Genomic DNA, 15,084 nt, shown 5'->3' with positions numbered 1-15,084 from the left:
GAAAGACAAAGCCATGATTAGAAGTTTGGAACTTTCAGCCCCTTCTCCGTGGAAGGGGAGAGGGGCTGGAGACTGACTTAATGATCAGTCATGCTTATGTGATGAAGCCTCCACAAAAGTCCCCAAAATGTGGGATTCGAGGAGCTTCCTGGTTAGTGAACCCATGTGCTAACATGGGTTAGCACATGGGTGGGTAGGACACCTCAACTCCACCAAGATAGAAGCTCCCAGGCCTGGGACCCTTCCAGACCTTGCCTATGTACCTCTTCATCTGGCTGCTCACCTGTGTCCTTGATCATATCCTTTATTATATAATAAACCAGTAAACATAAGTGTTTCCTTGAGCTCTGTGAGCTGTTCTAGCAAATGACTGAACCCAAAGAGGGGGTCATGGGAACATCTGATTTATAGCCAGTTGGTCAGAAGCACAGATGACAGCCTGGATTCGCAACAGGTATTGAGTGGGGTGGGGACAGTCTGGTGGGACTGAGCCCTTAACCTGTGGAGTCTGGGCTAACTCCGGTTAGTGTCAGAACTGCACTGAACTAGAGGACACCCAACGGGTGTCAGCGGATTGCTGGGTGTGGAACACCCACACATCTGGCGTCAGAAGTACCAGTGAGTGAGAGAGTAAAGGAGAAACACAGGCGTGGTTTTTCCTCATCATCATCCTCCCTCCTCATCATCCTCCCTCCCTCACTGCTCACTGTGAATAGATGACTTAGTATAAAAGAGTGCTTAGAATAGTACCTGACACAGAGGAAAGGCTTTATAAACGTTAGAGATTATTACTGCAGAAGTCAAGCTCTTAACCATCACACTGTCGGGCCTCAGTTTTCATTTCCCATCCTGACGATGCAAATTAACAGTGCACTTCTTCCTTCGTTCAACCAAACTGAGAAAGCAATGTTGAGGGTCCAATGGCAAATGACTCTATAAACACCAGAATTTATTAATAATAGTAATAATAATAAATATTAACTAATATCTATAAATTAGAAAAATTGCAATGTGTCAATTAATTAGAAAGAATGCCATATATTTTATATGTCTTGGTATGTATGTGCACTGAAGTAGAATGACAAAAGATAGGCCCCAAAATGATGTCACTGCATGGTAGGACCGTGATGGGATGAAGGATAATACTTGATTTCTTTTTTTTTTTAAGTTCACCATAATGAGACTGGATTCATTTCCTAACCATAAAAGCAACCATAAACGTTATTTGTTAACGTTTTAATAGCTGGGCAAAGGATCTGTAAGCCCAAAGGAAACGGGAATGCACCCATGTCCTTTCCCTTTGCTTTCATCTCAGGATGTGCCCTGAAACCTGAAAAGGTACCAACTAGTCACCATCGTCCCAAGGTGAGATGACACAGGGATGACTCACAAGTGGCTTCTGACGCCAGGCAGCTCCTGAGCCAGGAGAGAACAGGACAGCAGGCAGCAGCCAGCCGGCTCTGCAGAGAATCCTCACTCTCTGAAGGAATTGGGGGCGAGGGAGCGGCGTGGCAGGGTCGGGAGAGCTAACAGCATGTTCACACCCTGAACCACACAAGGCCAGACGCCTAATTAACCGTGTGAACTGCAAAGAGGGAACTTGAAGCAAACAGGCAGACCTAACACACTGTGGAATTAAAGAATATCCAAGTTTAGAAACCCCCAGTCTGACTCCCTCTACGTGCAATAAAAATCAAAAACCCTCAGCATCAAGACTTGCTTTGCTTCAGCTCCCCACAGAGCCCCGCACAAGGCCAGGTACGCAGGAAATGCTGTGCTTTGATTATTTTAATCGATATCTCTTTTCCCTACCCAACATCTATTGCTCCCTTTCCTGATAAAAAGCCTCAGTTTCCATTTGAGGAACCATCCCTTTCACGGCTCTTGGTGGGCCTGTCAATCAAGGTGACCTTCCTCCCCTTGCCCAGCAGGTAGGCACTGAGCCTGAGCCAAGCCAGTCAGATGCTCTCTTCCTCGAATAGAGGCGGAGTAGATTCCACCAACAAGCCTTTTCATGGGCTCAAGTTTTACCCAAATCCCTAGAGCTGAAACAGTCTTAGAGTCCTGGTTCTGCAGCCTTTCTCCACTTCTGAGAACTCCTCAATATCCTTGCAATAAAGCCCTTTTTTATTTAAGGAAGCCAGAGTCCTGTTTCTGTTGCTTGCACCCAAAGAACCCAAACTTTGCTATTCAGCATCAAGAAGAAACTCAGATATAAACAATGAAAATAATTAGCATTGATCTGCTTACTATTAATAAACAATTTGCCCACCCATTGTCTCTTTTGCACTTACTGCAAACCAGCAGCTCAGAGAGGTTCAATGCCTTCCTCTAGGCCACACAGCTAGCAAGTGACCGAAATTTGGCCTCAGCCCAGCGTGTGAGCCTCCTGGACCAGGAGCTCTGCAGCCTGGATGGGAACCTCTGCTGCATCACCCCTCCCCACCCTAGTCAGTCCTTCTCTGGCTTTGAATTTTTCTCTACTTGCAAGTTGTGTGTAGCTAGTTTACAAATTCCTCAGGGACAGGAAGAAGCTCTTTCTCCTGCTCCTCCTTTTCAGGGCCAGGGCTCCACGGAGAATCTAAGTGTCCAGGTCCCATGCAAGTTTTCGATGCTAGAACCTCTCATGAAAAGTGGAGTCAGCAAATGAGCAAACCTCAGTCCTCGGCAGTATTCATGCCGGTAACATCTATCTTAAGTCCCAGGGTACAGTGCTGTAGGACATGGAACAAAAGCTTCCATCCTAGTGAAAAAAATATTCTACAGAAGAACAATATAATAATATATTACATCTACAATATACAATTATATGTATTTATATATACAGTTGACCCTTGAACAACATGGGTTTGAACTGCACAGGGCCACAGATTTTTTTCTATAAATAAAGCTGGCCCTCTGTATCTGCTGATGCCAAGTCCGCAGACTCGGAAGGCCAACGATGGGATTTGAGAATCTGCGGATTTTGGTGTCTGCAACTGGTCCTGGAACCAATCCCCATGATACCTAGGGATGACGGTAATATAAAACCAGGTAGTAATACATGTTCTGAAGAGAAAAAGCAAAATAAAGAGCCAGAGGTGGGGACTTCCCTGGTGGCGCAGTGGTTAAGAATCCACCTGCCACTGCAAGGCACACAGGTTCAAGCCCTGGTCCAGGAAGATCCCACATGCTGCAGAGCAACTAAGCCTGTGTGCCACAACTACCGAAGCCCACATGCCTAGAGCCCCGTGAGCCACAACTACTGAGCCCACGTGCCACAATTACTGAAGCCCGCGCACCTAGAGCCCGTGCTCCGCAACAAGAGAAGCCACTGCAATGAGAGGCCCGTGCACAGCAACAAAGAGTAGCCCCCGCTCACCACAACTAGAGAAAGCCCGCATGCAGGAACAAAGACCCAACGCAGCCAAAAATAAATAAATAAATTTATTTAAAAAAAAAAAGAGCCGGAGGTGGAGTTTTATATGGGGGGCAGGGGAGTATATTTTAGTAAAGATTGGAGCGGGGGGCTATCTGGGGAGGAATGTGCAAAGCAAGCAAGCACAAAGGTACAGAAGAGGCTTTTGGTGTGTGCAAGGAGCTTCCCAGAGGCCAGTGCTGCCCTGATGGGGGTAACAGTGATCGGGGGTGGGGAGGCAGGCAGAGGCCAGAGGAGGTAAGGCCACTAGGGTTTCGGTAAGGACTTGCATTTGGTCCCAAGTGTGATCGGGAGCTACGGGAGGGTCGCGGCGGGGAGAGAAGACAATAACATCATCTGACTTCTGTTTGAAAAAGTCATTCTGGCTGGTGGAAACAACCCAAATGTCCATCACTGCATGATGGCAAAACAAAATGTGGTATATCCATCCAGTGGGCTATTGTTTGGCCGTAAACAAGAATGAAGTACTCATACATGCCAGACACACACCAAGAAAGACATACTGCATGATTTCATTCATAGGAAAGACCCCGAATAGGCAAGTCCATAGACACAGAAAGCAGCTTAGTGGTTGCCAGGGGGGAGAGGGGATGGGGAGTGACTGGAGATACAGAGTTTCCTTTTTGGGGTGATGAAAATGTTCTGGAACTAAAGAGTGATGATGGTCACACAACACTGTGAATGGACTAAATGCCACTAAATTAAACACTTTAAAATCATTAAAATGGCGACTTTCACACTCTGTGTATTTAAATATTTTAAACAATCTAAAAATAACTGAAAAATAAAAAGCTCATTCTGGCTTATGTATGCAGAGAAGGGATGGGGAAAGAAGGAAACAGAGACCAATAGGAAAGTTCATCCAGCTCTGCCTCCGGCTTTCGTAGATTCCTTCCCTTCTCCAAGCCTCAAATCCTTCCTCCATGAAAATGGAAATTCTCTGGGTACATGTATATGTATGGCTGAGTCGCTCTGCTGTGCACTTGCAACTATCACAACATTGTTAATTGGCTATACTCCGATATAAGAGAAAAAGTTTAAAAAAAAAAAAAGAAGAAAAGAAAATGGAAATTCTCACAGGCCCAAACTCTTGGGCTTGGTGAGAGGATTAGAATATTTTTGAAGTGACCCAGGGCTCAGCCCATGGATCTTTCCTCTTTCTGACTCAGACTCACTCTCCTGCAGATCTCATCCAGGTTCATGGCTTTGAATTCCATCTCTCAACTTAACTCCAGCCAGCTGTCTCACCTGAGCTCCAGCTGGCTGACTCAGCATCTCCACTTGAGTGTCTAACAGGCACCTCCAGCTTACCGTGTCCAAAACAAACTGTTGAGCTCTGCCCCTTCCCTAATGTTCAACCTTGCTCCCTATCTCTGTACATGAAAATTCCATCCTTCCAGGTGGAGGGCACATATCTAGGAGCCCTTGACTTACCTCTCACGCTTATCCAATCAGTAAATGCAGCCGACTCTGCCTTCAGAATACATCCAGAATCCGACCCCCTTCTGGTCCAAGCCACCATCACCTCTAGCCTGGATTACTGCAGTAGCCTCCTGTCTCTCCCAGCTTATGCTGTTGGCCCCTTCATGCTGTTCTCAACATGGCAGCTCCAGAGATCCTGTGCAAATATAAGTGGTACCATGTCAACCCTCTGCTCAACCAAAAATGTGCCCACTGAAGACCCTTGCATTTGTCCCTTCCACCTGCTCTCCCAGATACCCATGTGACTCACGCCCTTGCCTCCCCCGTGTCAACATTCAAAGAGACCTTCTCAGCGAGGTATCTGCTGGCCACCCATTTAGGGTTGCCAGGTAAAGTACAGGATGCTCAGATAAACAAAGAGTAACTTTTTAGTATGACAATGTCCCATGCAATATCTGGGACATTTTTGCATAGGGCAGACTTATACTTTAAAATGTTCTGTTGCTAGATGAATGGATAAAGAAGATATGGTGTATATATATATACATATATATATATATACACACACACACATACATACACACACACACACAATGGAATATTACTCAGCCATAAAAAAGAATGAAATTTTGCCATTTACAACCACATGGATGGGTCTGGAGGGTATTACACTTAGTGAAGTAAGTCAGATAGAGAAAGACAAATACTGTATCTTATCACTTACATGTGGAATCTAAAAAATAAAACTAGTGAGTATAACAAAAACAGAAACAGACTCACAGATACAGAGAACAAACTAGTGGTTACCAGTAGGGAGAGGGGAGGGGGAGTGGCAATATAGGGGTAGGGGATTAAAAAGGTAAAAACTACTGTGTATAAAATAAGCTACAAGGATGTATTGTACAGCACAGGGAATATAGCCATTATTTTACAATAACTTTAAATAGAGTATAATTTATAAAAATATTGAATCAATATGTTGCACACCTGAAACTAATATAATATTGTAAATCAACTATACTTCAATAAAAAATATAGTTAAATAAAATTATCTGTTGTTTATCTGAAATGCCAATCTAATTAGATGTCCTGTATTTTTATTTGCTAAGTCTGGTAACCCTAACTAAAAATGGTAACCGTCATCATCCCAATAGTAGTAAGTCCCTTCCCTGCATTTATTTTTCTCCCTAGCATTTATCACCACCTAACCCAGCATATGTGTTACTCTTTTATTTTGTGTATTGTCTGTCTATACAGTAGCTACATGTGGCTACTGGGCATTTGAAATGAGGCTTGTACTACTGAGGATCTGAATATTTTATTTTATTTCAATTAATTTCAATTTAGAAGTGGAAATTTGATTTAGTTATTGGACAACTTTAAATGTGTTTAGAAAAACTAGCATAAGGAAAAACACTTTTCAACTATAAATTTTATGAAATTGAAATACAAATCATGTATTTCCAATGAAACTTCAGCATTCATCGTTATGAGATGCACCATACGTGTAAATTACACATTGAATTTTAAAGATTTACTAAAGAAAAAAAGAATACACAGTATCTTATTAATAAATATAATTTTTTATATTGATTACATGTTGAAATGATAGTTTTCTGAGTATATTAGATTAAATATACTATTAGAATTAACTTTACCTGTTTCTCTTTACTTTTATTAATGTGCCTACTAGAAGTTTTTTGATGGTGTATGTGGCTCACACTGTATTTCTTTTGGACAGTGCTGCCCTAGAATGTAGGCTCCTTCAGGGCTTGGTTTCCCTAAAAGCAGAGCTGAGACCAGGGTGGCGAGCCTATCGTTTATTCTACAATGTGATACCAGGAAGCAGAAGCAAGAGACTGGGGATAGTGAGAATGAAAAAAAAGTCAATATAAGCACGCATTACTAAGGTCGATGTTGATAACAAGAACTCCACTTCACGAGGACTTAAGAGTTACAGAAGGCCTCCCAGAATCATCTCCTGAGAGACAGGAAGCTGCAGGCTTTATCTACCAGCACCCACTCCACTGTTGAGGGCTGCTCCCAGGGGTGTTAACACTTCTGGCTGCACCTGTTCGTGGGACAAAGAAGTTCCCGCTGTTTTGGAAAAAAACCAGAAAACCCCACAACTGGAGTCATAGGAAGCACACTGGCAGTCTGAGGCAAGCCGGGACTTGCAAGAGACTGTCCACCACATGGACAGCTGAAATCAGAGGTGGACCGAGGGGACATGATGGTGCAATTCTCTTGTTTAGCTTTTCATCCCCAAAACCTAGAACAGTGCCTGGAACACAGTAGATGTTCAATAAATAATTTTGGGAAAAAAAAAAAAGTAAATATCTGCGTTCAAAAAAACACATACAGGGTTTCCCTGGTGGCGCAGTGGTTGAGAGTCTGCCTGCCGATGGAGGGGACACGGGTTCGTGCCCCGGTCCGGGAAGGTCCCATCTCAGTGGCTGGGCCCGTGAGCCATGGCCGCTGAGCCTGCGCGTCCGGAGCCTGTGCTCCGCAACAGGAGAGGCCACAACAGTGAGAGGCCCGCGTACCGCAAAAACAAACAAACAAACAAAAAACACATACACATTGAATTGCTACTATGGGCTCAGTTTACAAATGCTCAATAAATAACAGAATTCCTGCCCTCAAATTTCACTAGCTTTTCTGACCAGAAATTGTTCTTCTCGCTTCTTAATAAACAATTATATCAAACACCTCAACCTCCTCCTAGGTGGATGTCATGGGGACCAGTCTTTTCTGCACCTTCCTCCACAAGACCTAAGATGGCAGACGGGGTTAGAACGTGGAATATGAGTTTCCTCAGCAAGAAACTTAGTCTCCTCTTTCAGCCTATGGTCCTCAAAGGGAACAGAACAGGGCTTCCCTGGTAGCGCAGTGGTTGAGAGTCCGCCTGCCGATGCAGGGGACACGGGTTCGTGCCCCGCAGAGCGTCTGGGCCCGTGAGCCATGGCCGCTGGGCCTGAGCGTCTGGAGCCTGTGCTCCGCAACCGGAGAGGCCACAACAGTGAGAGAGGCCCACGTACCGCAAAAAAAAAAAAAAAAAAGGGAACAGTACAGCTTGGGGTGTATATTCGCAGCCCACAAAAGATGCTCCAGTAAATGTAGTTTCTCTCTTATCCTATTTCATTGTGCACACAGCAAGTGCTAGTAAATGCCAAACCAACACGTTCCAAGCTCCATGGAAAGCATCCAGGACGGTCGACCGCCACCTCAGTACCAACAAAGGACCAGCCCCTGAGAAAATGCTTACACCACCACGTTCCCCGAAACACCAATGAGACTGCACTTACTTAGGGACATAAAAAGGGTCATCTAGGCTTCCCTGGTGGCGCAGTGGTTGAGAATCTGCCTGCCAATGCAGGGTACACAGGTTCGAGCCCCCGTCTGGGAGGATCCCACATACCACAGAGCAACTGGGCCTGTGAGCCACGACTACTGAGCCTGCGCGTCTGGAGCCTATGCCCTGCAAAAAGAGAGGCCGCAACAGAGAAAGGCCCGCGCACCGCGATGAAGAGTGGCCCCAGCTCGCCGCAACTAGAGAAAGCCCTCGCACAGAAATGAAGACCCAACACAGACAAAAATAAATTATTTTTTTTTTAAAAATGGATTAATGAATTACTAAAGAAAAGCACTGGGGGACTTCCCTGGTGGCGCAGTGGTTGAGAGTCCGCCTGCCGATGCAGGGGACACGGGTTTGTGCCCCGGTCCGGGAAGATCCCACATGCCGCGGAGCAGCTGGGTCTGTGAGCCATGGCGGCTGGGCCTGCGCGTCCGGAGACTGTGCTCCGCAACGGGAGAGGCCTAAACAGTGAGAGGCCCGCGTACCGCAAAAAAAAAAAAAAAAAAAAAAAAAAAAAAAAAAGGGGTCATCTGCTACTTGTATCGACCAGCTTTCCTTAATTTATCTCTCTGAGGCAACAGGTTTCCGCCCCTAACCAAGACCCTTAATTATCCACACCCTATGACTTTTCACAGCATTCATCTCTACAAGACAGGCCTTCTAGCTGTAATTACAGAAGAGCAATTCTTTTGGCGGTATCCGAAGGCAGTACCTTTCGTCTCCCGGATTTCCCACCCTACAGTCTCACAGCCGGTGAAACCCAAGGGTAAGGAGTGATGCTGACTCTCCTAACCAGTAAGGCTTCGGGGGTGTAGGGAGGGGGAAAGAGGAGGGGACACGACTAAAGAAAAGGAGAAAAAACAAAAACAATAAACCAAGTGTAAAAAGCAAGTCCACAATGGAGACTTATAAAGCAAAAGTACCTCAGAAAACATGACTTGAACGTCAGGAGGCTGGGGCGGAGCCAAAGCCAAACATACTCCGAACCCTAGTTCCTTTTCCACTTCCTAGACACGTGGAAAGACTACAGTTCCCAGCAGCCTTTGCAGTACAAGCTGATGCCCATGTGACCAGCCCCGGCCAATGGGGTACGAGGAGAAATTATAGCTGCGTCATGGTCTTCTCCCACTCTACCCCGCCCCCCTCCCCCTGCCTTGGGAGCCTTGGGTTGAGATGGTGGCGGCGTCCGCAGCTGCGGCAACCTGGATCAGGGCATCGCTGCAGAGAGGACAGCTGCCCTGGAGAGTTACCAGGTGTGGCGTGAGGCACAGACTGAGGTGCTGGGCCTGCAGCGTAAGCCTGGCCCGCCCTAACAAAACAGAGGCTTTTTGTTACTTCTCGGCCATATTTAAAGGGCATCGTAAAACGTTTAAGAAGCCTTACTTGAATGAGACATTTTAGAATTACATAGCCCAAATAAATGGGGAAAATGAGATATTGAACAGGGAGGTGACTTCATTCATTTAAATCCTTGACCCAAACCTCAGTTTTCTCCTCTATAAGATGGGAATAAAAATAACACCTACCTCAGGGAATTGCCACGAGGTTTTTAAAAAGGAATCAATTTACACAACATTGTAAATCAGCTATACTTCAATAAAAAAAAAATAAAATTCTTTAAGAAAAGAAAAGGTAATTTATTTAACAAACACATATAGTACTTAACATGGCCAGGCTCCGTGCTAAGTACTTTATCAATGTTAACATATTACATTCTTGTTTTGGTTTCTGAGGGCTACTTGTAACAAATTACCACAAACCGGGTGTCTTAAGACAATAGAAATTTATTCTCTTACAATTCTGGAGGCCAAAAGTCTGAAATCAAGGTGTCATCAGGGCCATGCTCCCTCCAAAGGCTCTAGGGAAGAGTGTTGGGCTTAATAAACAGGGATCTGGGCTAAGAGGGAGACTTATTTTTCCTTGTATCCCTCTGTGCTATTTGAATTTCTTTTACAAGGAACACACATTACTTTTTTTTTTTAACACCTACACTAGTTTAAAAAATAAACTATCTCTAACAGTGAAAAGATAGACTATGTTTCAGGGAAAGGGAATTTCAGGAATCAGTGAGTAGCTGGGAGGGTGTATTTATTTACTTTGCTTTCATTTAATTGAGGGAGAGACCAGGGATTCCTCAGCCCTGAGTTATTTCCACCTACCCCGAAGGTCATCCCTGGAAAGTCTGTCTCACTGGATGGACATCAATGGCCACATTTTCTTTCTCTTCTTTGCTCTGTTTGTTGTTACTGTGTTTTTTACAGATTTTGGAAATTATACGTAATTAGAGATTGCTAATTATTTGTTTCCTAATTGTCCCCACTCCTTACTGTCCAAGTAGCTCCCTGGCCACAAAAGACCCACACGCTGTCACCTCTTACCCACGGCTGTCAAGTTTTGTCTCCGTAAAGTCTTTCGGTGGATTCAAAACAACAGCGGTGTCCCCATGAATTGTCACTCTTCTTGGTGTCTCAGGAGAATCAAGGCCAGTCACTAAGGCAACAGCTGGCCCAGCATTTCTCCTTTCAACAAGGTGCCCTGGCGGGGGTGGGGATAAATTGGGAGATAAGGACCTACTGTATAGCACAGGGAACTCTGCTCAATACTCTGTAATGATATACATGGGAAAAGAATCTAAAAAAGAGTGGGTATATGTATAACTGACTCATTTTGCTATACAGCAGAAAATAACACTACATTGTAAATCAACTATACTTCAATAAAAATTTTAAAAAAGATTATTTACAAAACAAAAGACAATAGTGCCCTCATTTTATGCCAGTGGCAAAACTCTGACACTTTGGCTCTGTCCAGCTGATGGCCAATTCCAGCAGAGGCAAAAACAGAGCAGAAGGAAGACTGTGTACACAGACCTGAGAACACAGGCTCTGAGGCCAGAGAGAAACACTTGGGTTTCTGCCAGCTCCAGACAAGTTACTCCCCGTGTCTAAGCCTCAGTTACCCCTTCTAATAATGATTCAAACAGTACCTCTGGTTATGAAGATTCAACAGACTCACAGTGATGGAGCATTTAGCAGCACGCCTCTCATGTACCGAGCCATCAACGTTGGGGACGATGCTGCTGCCAATGGTGCCTGACTGATGATGCTGAGGCTGGCTCCTTCCTTTTCTCTGCACCCATAGCCTTGCATCTGTTTCTGTGATGCTTTCACAGCATTGGGGTTAGCCATGAAAAAAGGTTTTCGGTGGTTATGGTTGTGGTTATTGTATTGTTGATGTTGTTGTCTTTAAATTCCAAATGACAGCTTTCCTGTATGAGGGAGAGGCCCCTCGTGGGCAGTATGGGGTGGTGAGATGAACATCATCTGGACCCAGACAATCCTGGGCCCCAGTTCCAGATCAATCACTTGCCAGTGGGGTGGCCTTAGGCAAATTGTTTAATTATTCTGAGTCTCAGTTTCCTCATCTGTAAAACAGGCATAATAATCACCAACTCATTCAACTAATTTTAATTGTTTTCTTAGGTGCTAGATACCGTGCTGGGGATTCAAGAACAGAGAAAATTCATCCCTAACTTGAAAAAGATCACCATCTGAAATTCTCTACTCCAGAGAACAGTGATTAAGAGCATGGGCTTTGGAATTAGACAGACCTGGGTTCAAATGTGTACTCTGAATTCACTAGCTGTGTGATCTTGGGCAAGTTAATCACCTTTGCTGATCCTTAGTTGCCCCATCTCAAAATTGAGATGGTAATAACAGCACCTACCTCATGCTTGCTTTTGAGGCCTCGAGTAAATCATGCTATAAAGCCTTTAGTTCAATGCTGGCGCCCAGTAGGCACCAGCAAGTGTTAGCTGCTATGATGAAGTGCACTCAAATGTTGCCATCGCCATGCAGGGAGGTTGTAATGGTTCCAGTGGATAATTATACAGGGGGCCAGGGATGTGGGTGCAAGTCAGGAAAGAATTCAAGGGGACTGTGATGTCCAGACAGGGTCTTGACAAATAAGTAGATGTCTGCCAAGAAGGGAAGGGAGAACCAAGTAATGCATTCAGGGAGCTACAGGAAGATCAGAATGACAGGAGCCCAGGGTACAAAGCCAGGTAGTTGGCAGGGCTGGGGTTGGGGGGCAGCAATAGAGATAAAAAGGTGGCCAGAGCCAGAAGCTGACCGGAGCCAGAGCACAGAGAGTCTTATGTGAAATTCCAAGGAGCTTTGGTCTAAGGGGACTGGGGAACCATGGTGGGCTCTTTAGAGTGGAGGAATGATGCTGTCAGATTATCATAGAAAGAAGTATGATCTGTCATCATATCCATGGACTGCAGGGTGGAGGGTGGCCTGGAGGCGGGGAACCCAGTGAGTTGATGTCCCAACAGCCCCAGGAGAGACAAGGAAGGGCTTCACCAGGGCAGCAGCAGCAAGAGTGGAGAGAAGCCCTATGGAGCATCCTCCCAGGTGAGCTCGGCCTGTGAAGGCACGTGTGCTTCCCGTGCACCAGGATGCATTGGCATCCTTTCTTCCCTCTTGTCACCTTCCAGTGTCTCCCTTTCTTCCCCTCCCACACCACCTCATCCCTTCTCTCACCAGCTTATCCTTTTTTTTTTTTTTGCAGTTTCTATCATAGCCAAATATATTTATTTCATTGAAACACCATTGTAAAAGAGCGCTACCAGGAAATCAGAGTAAAAGATAAATTAAGGTCTAAGCTTATCCTTTTTTCCTTTCTTCTCTCTCGCTTGGAGCTTTGCTTGGGGCAGGGAACTGAAAACCGCAGCTCTGGTTTGATCCAGATGTGCTCCATCTCGGGAGGCTGGAGCAGGAGAAAGAGAAGAAAGAGGACATGAAGATTCACTCCAGTTCCAATATTTCTAAACAAGAAATTCCTTTCTGGCACCAGGACAAATCCCCCAGGAAAAGTTAGCAGCCCTCAACTCATGAGGATTTTTCCTCCACCCACTGCCTTTAGATATCATTTTGCAGACACCTCGGTAGCCAAAGAGCTGATAGCTGCTGGGTCTCCATCTTCAATCATACCTTCTGGCAATAAAACTTGATGGGAAGCTTGCAACAAGTCAGGAACTGGGTAGGCACTGGGCATAAAGGGCCAAATAAGACAGGGTACTCACAGCCTGTGCAGAAGAACCCATGGACAGAAAGAGTGCCAAGACAGTGCAATAAATCCTAGAACAGACATTCGTACAAAATCCTGCAGGACAACCATTATAACGAGTGACTGATTGAGCTCTTTCTAAGTTCCAGGAATGGTGCTAAGTTCTTTACATAAATTGCTGCGTCAAAGCCTCAGAAAACTCTGTCTGCCGTGTTTGCCACTGTGTCTTCGGCACTGAGCACAACGCCTGGCACCCAGTGGGCACACAAGAAATATTTGCCTGAGAAAAACAGCCCTTTGAGGCTGGTCTCAGTATTGTCTCCTGAGCACAGATGAGCAGTCTGAAGCCCAGAGAACTGAGGCCCTTGGTCCAAGGTCACAGAGCAAGTAGCAGATGTGGGAGTCACACCAGGTCTGGCTCAGCCCGTGATCCTGACTGCAGTGCCCTAAGGCTGGTCATAGGAAAGGAAGCAATAAATTGTCTTGGGGAAGGATGTGGTTGATGAAAGCTTTCCAAGAGAGGTGATTCTGGAGCAGGCCCTTGAAGAATGAGCTTGCCAGGTGGACCAGCAGAGCAAGAGCATCTGGAGGGCAAGGTGGGGGATGCAGTCCCGTGCGGCTGAACATCAGTTCCATCTGGAGATGCGGCAGCAGCAGATAAGGCTGGAAATGCAGCGGGTGGCCAGATGATGCGGGGGGGGGGGGGGGTGGGGGAGGGGGGAGGGGGGGCGGGACTGAGATGTTCATCTTTCCCCCCTCCGCTTCCTTTTTGTGGCTCTGATCTGGAAGCTTCCTCTGAACGATGCAGGTGGTTCTTATGCCTGCGTTTGATTTATTTTATAGCTGGAGTTCCGGAGCTTTTGTGTTGGCTGAAACATATAATACGAATTTCCCTCCCGAGCAATTCTTTATCTTTGGCAACCCACTGGAGCATGATTTTGGCACCCCTATGTGACGTGGCAGGGGCTCAGCTGGTGGAAGCCCAGGACACCCCACGGCTGCCATGCCAGCTGCTCAGCCAGGGTGCCGGGGCTCCTGCCAGAGGGGCCGAGCCCACCATCCTCCCTCAGGGACGGATCCTCTTCATTCTGCCCATTTTGCTTGTAGTTTCTTCCTTGGAGAGGAGGGAGAGAGCGGGGACAGCCATGTTCTTGTTTGTGTCTGTGTTTTCATCATTCCTGGTGTGGCTTCATCCCTCTCGGAACACATATCACCTACCTCGAGCTCAGGAAAAGGTCACAGCCTTCTGAATCAGAACTCAGCTAGGATCCAGTCCCAGATCTTGCAGACTGACTTACTATAGGACCTTGGGGAGGGGAGCATTTTAACCTCTCTTAAGTACCAATCGCCTCATCTGCAAAATGAAAATGGTAGTGATACGTACATCAGAGAGATGTCATGAGGTTTAACAATAACCCAATAACCTGTGTAAAGCACCAGAGGTAACCCTTGGCACATAGTAGGTGCTGTGGACTGAATGTTTATGTCTCCTCCAAATTCCTTTGTTGAAGCCCTAACCCCCAATGTGATAGTATTTAGAGACAGGGCCTTTGGGAGGTGATTAGGGTTAGATATGGTTCTGAGGGTGGGGCTCCCATGATGGGATTAGTGCCCTTATAAGACCAGACACCAGAGGGCTTTCTCACTCTCTCTCTCCACCATGCAAGGACACAGCAAAAAGGCAGACTTCTGTAAGGCAGGAAGAGAGTCTTCACCAGAAACTGAATCAGCTGGCACCTTGATCTTGGACTTCCCAGCCTCCAGAACTGTGAGAAATCAATTTCTGTTGTTTAACCACCCAGTCTGTGGAATTTTG

At 45.8% G+C, this 15,084-nt stretch overlaps 1 long non-coding RNA gene across 1 annotated transcript in view; it reads right to left on the bottom strand.

Moving 5' to 3' along the window:
- The window catches only part of LOC132507839 (uncharacterized), a 94,437-nt gene extending 85,237 nt beyond the window's left edge, over window positions 1-9,200 (bottom strand). Inside the window, exons 1-2 of the long non-coding RNA XR_009536329.1 lie at window positions 9,122-9,200; window positions 4,853-5,036 (exon numbers count right to left, since the gene is read on the bottom strand). This is a non-coding gene — a long non-coding RNA (uncharacterized LOC132507839). The remainder of the gene's footprint in view (window positions 1-4,852; window positions 5,037-9,121) is intronic.
- Window positions 9,201-15,084: the final 5,884 nt, after the last annotated feature.

This window comes from Lagenorhynchus albirostris, chromosome 17 (assembly GCF_949774975.1).
Source record: "Lagenorhynchus albirostris chromosome 17, mLagAlb1.1, whole genome shotgun sequence".
NCBI lineage: Eukaryota > Metazoa > Chordata > Mammalia > Artiodactyla > Delphinidae > Lagenorhynchus > Lagenorhynchus albirostris.
Note: the sequence above shows the minus strand (reverse complement) of the source record. Positions and strands in the feature narration are given on the sequence as shown.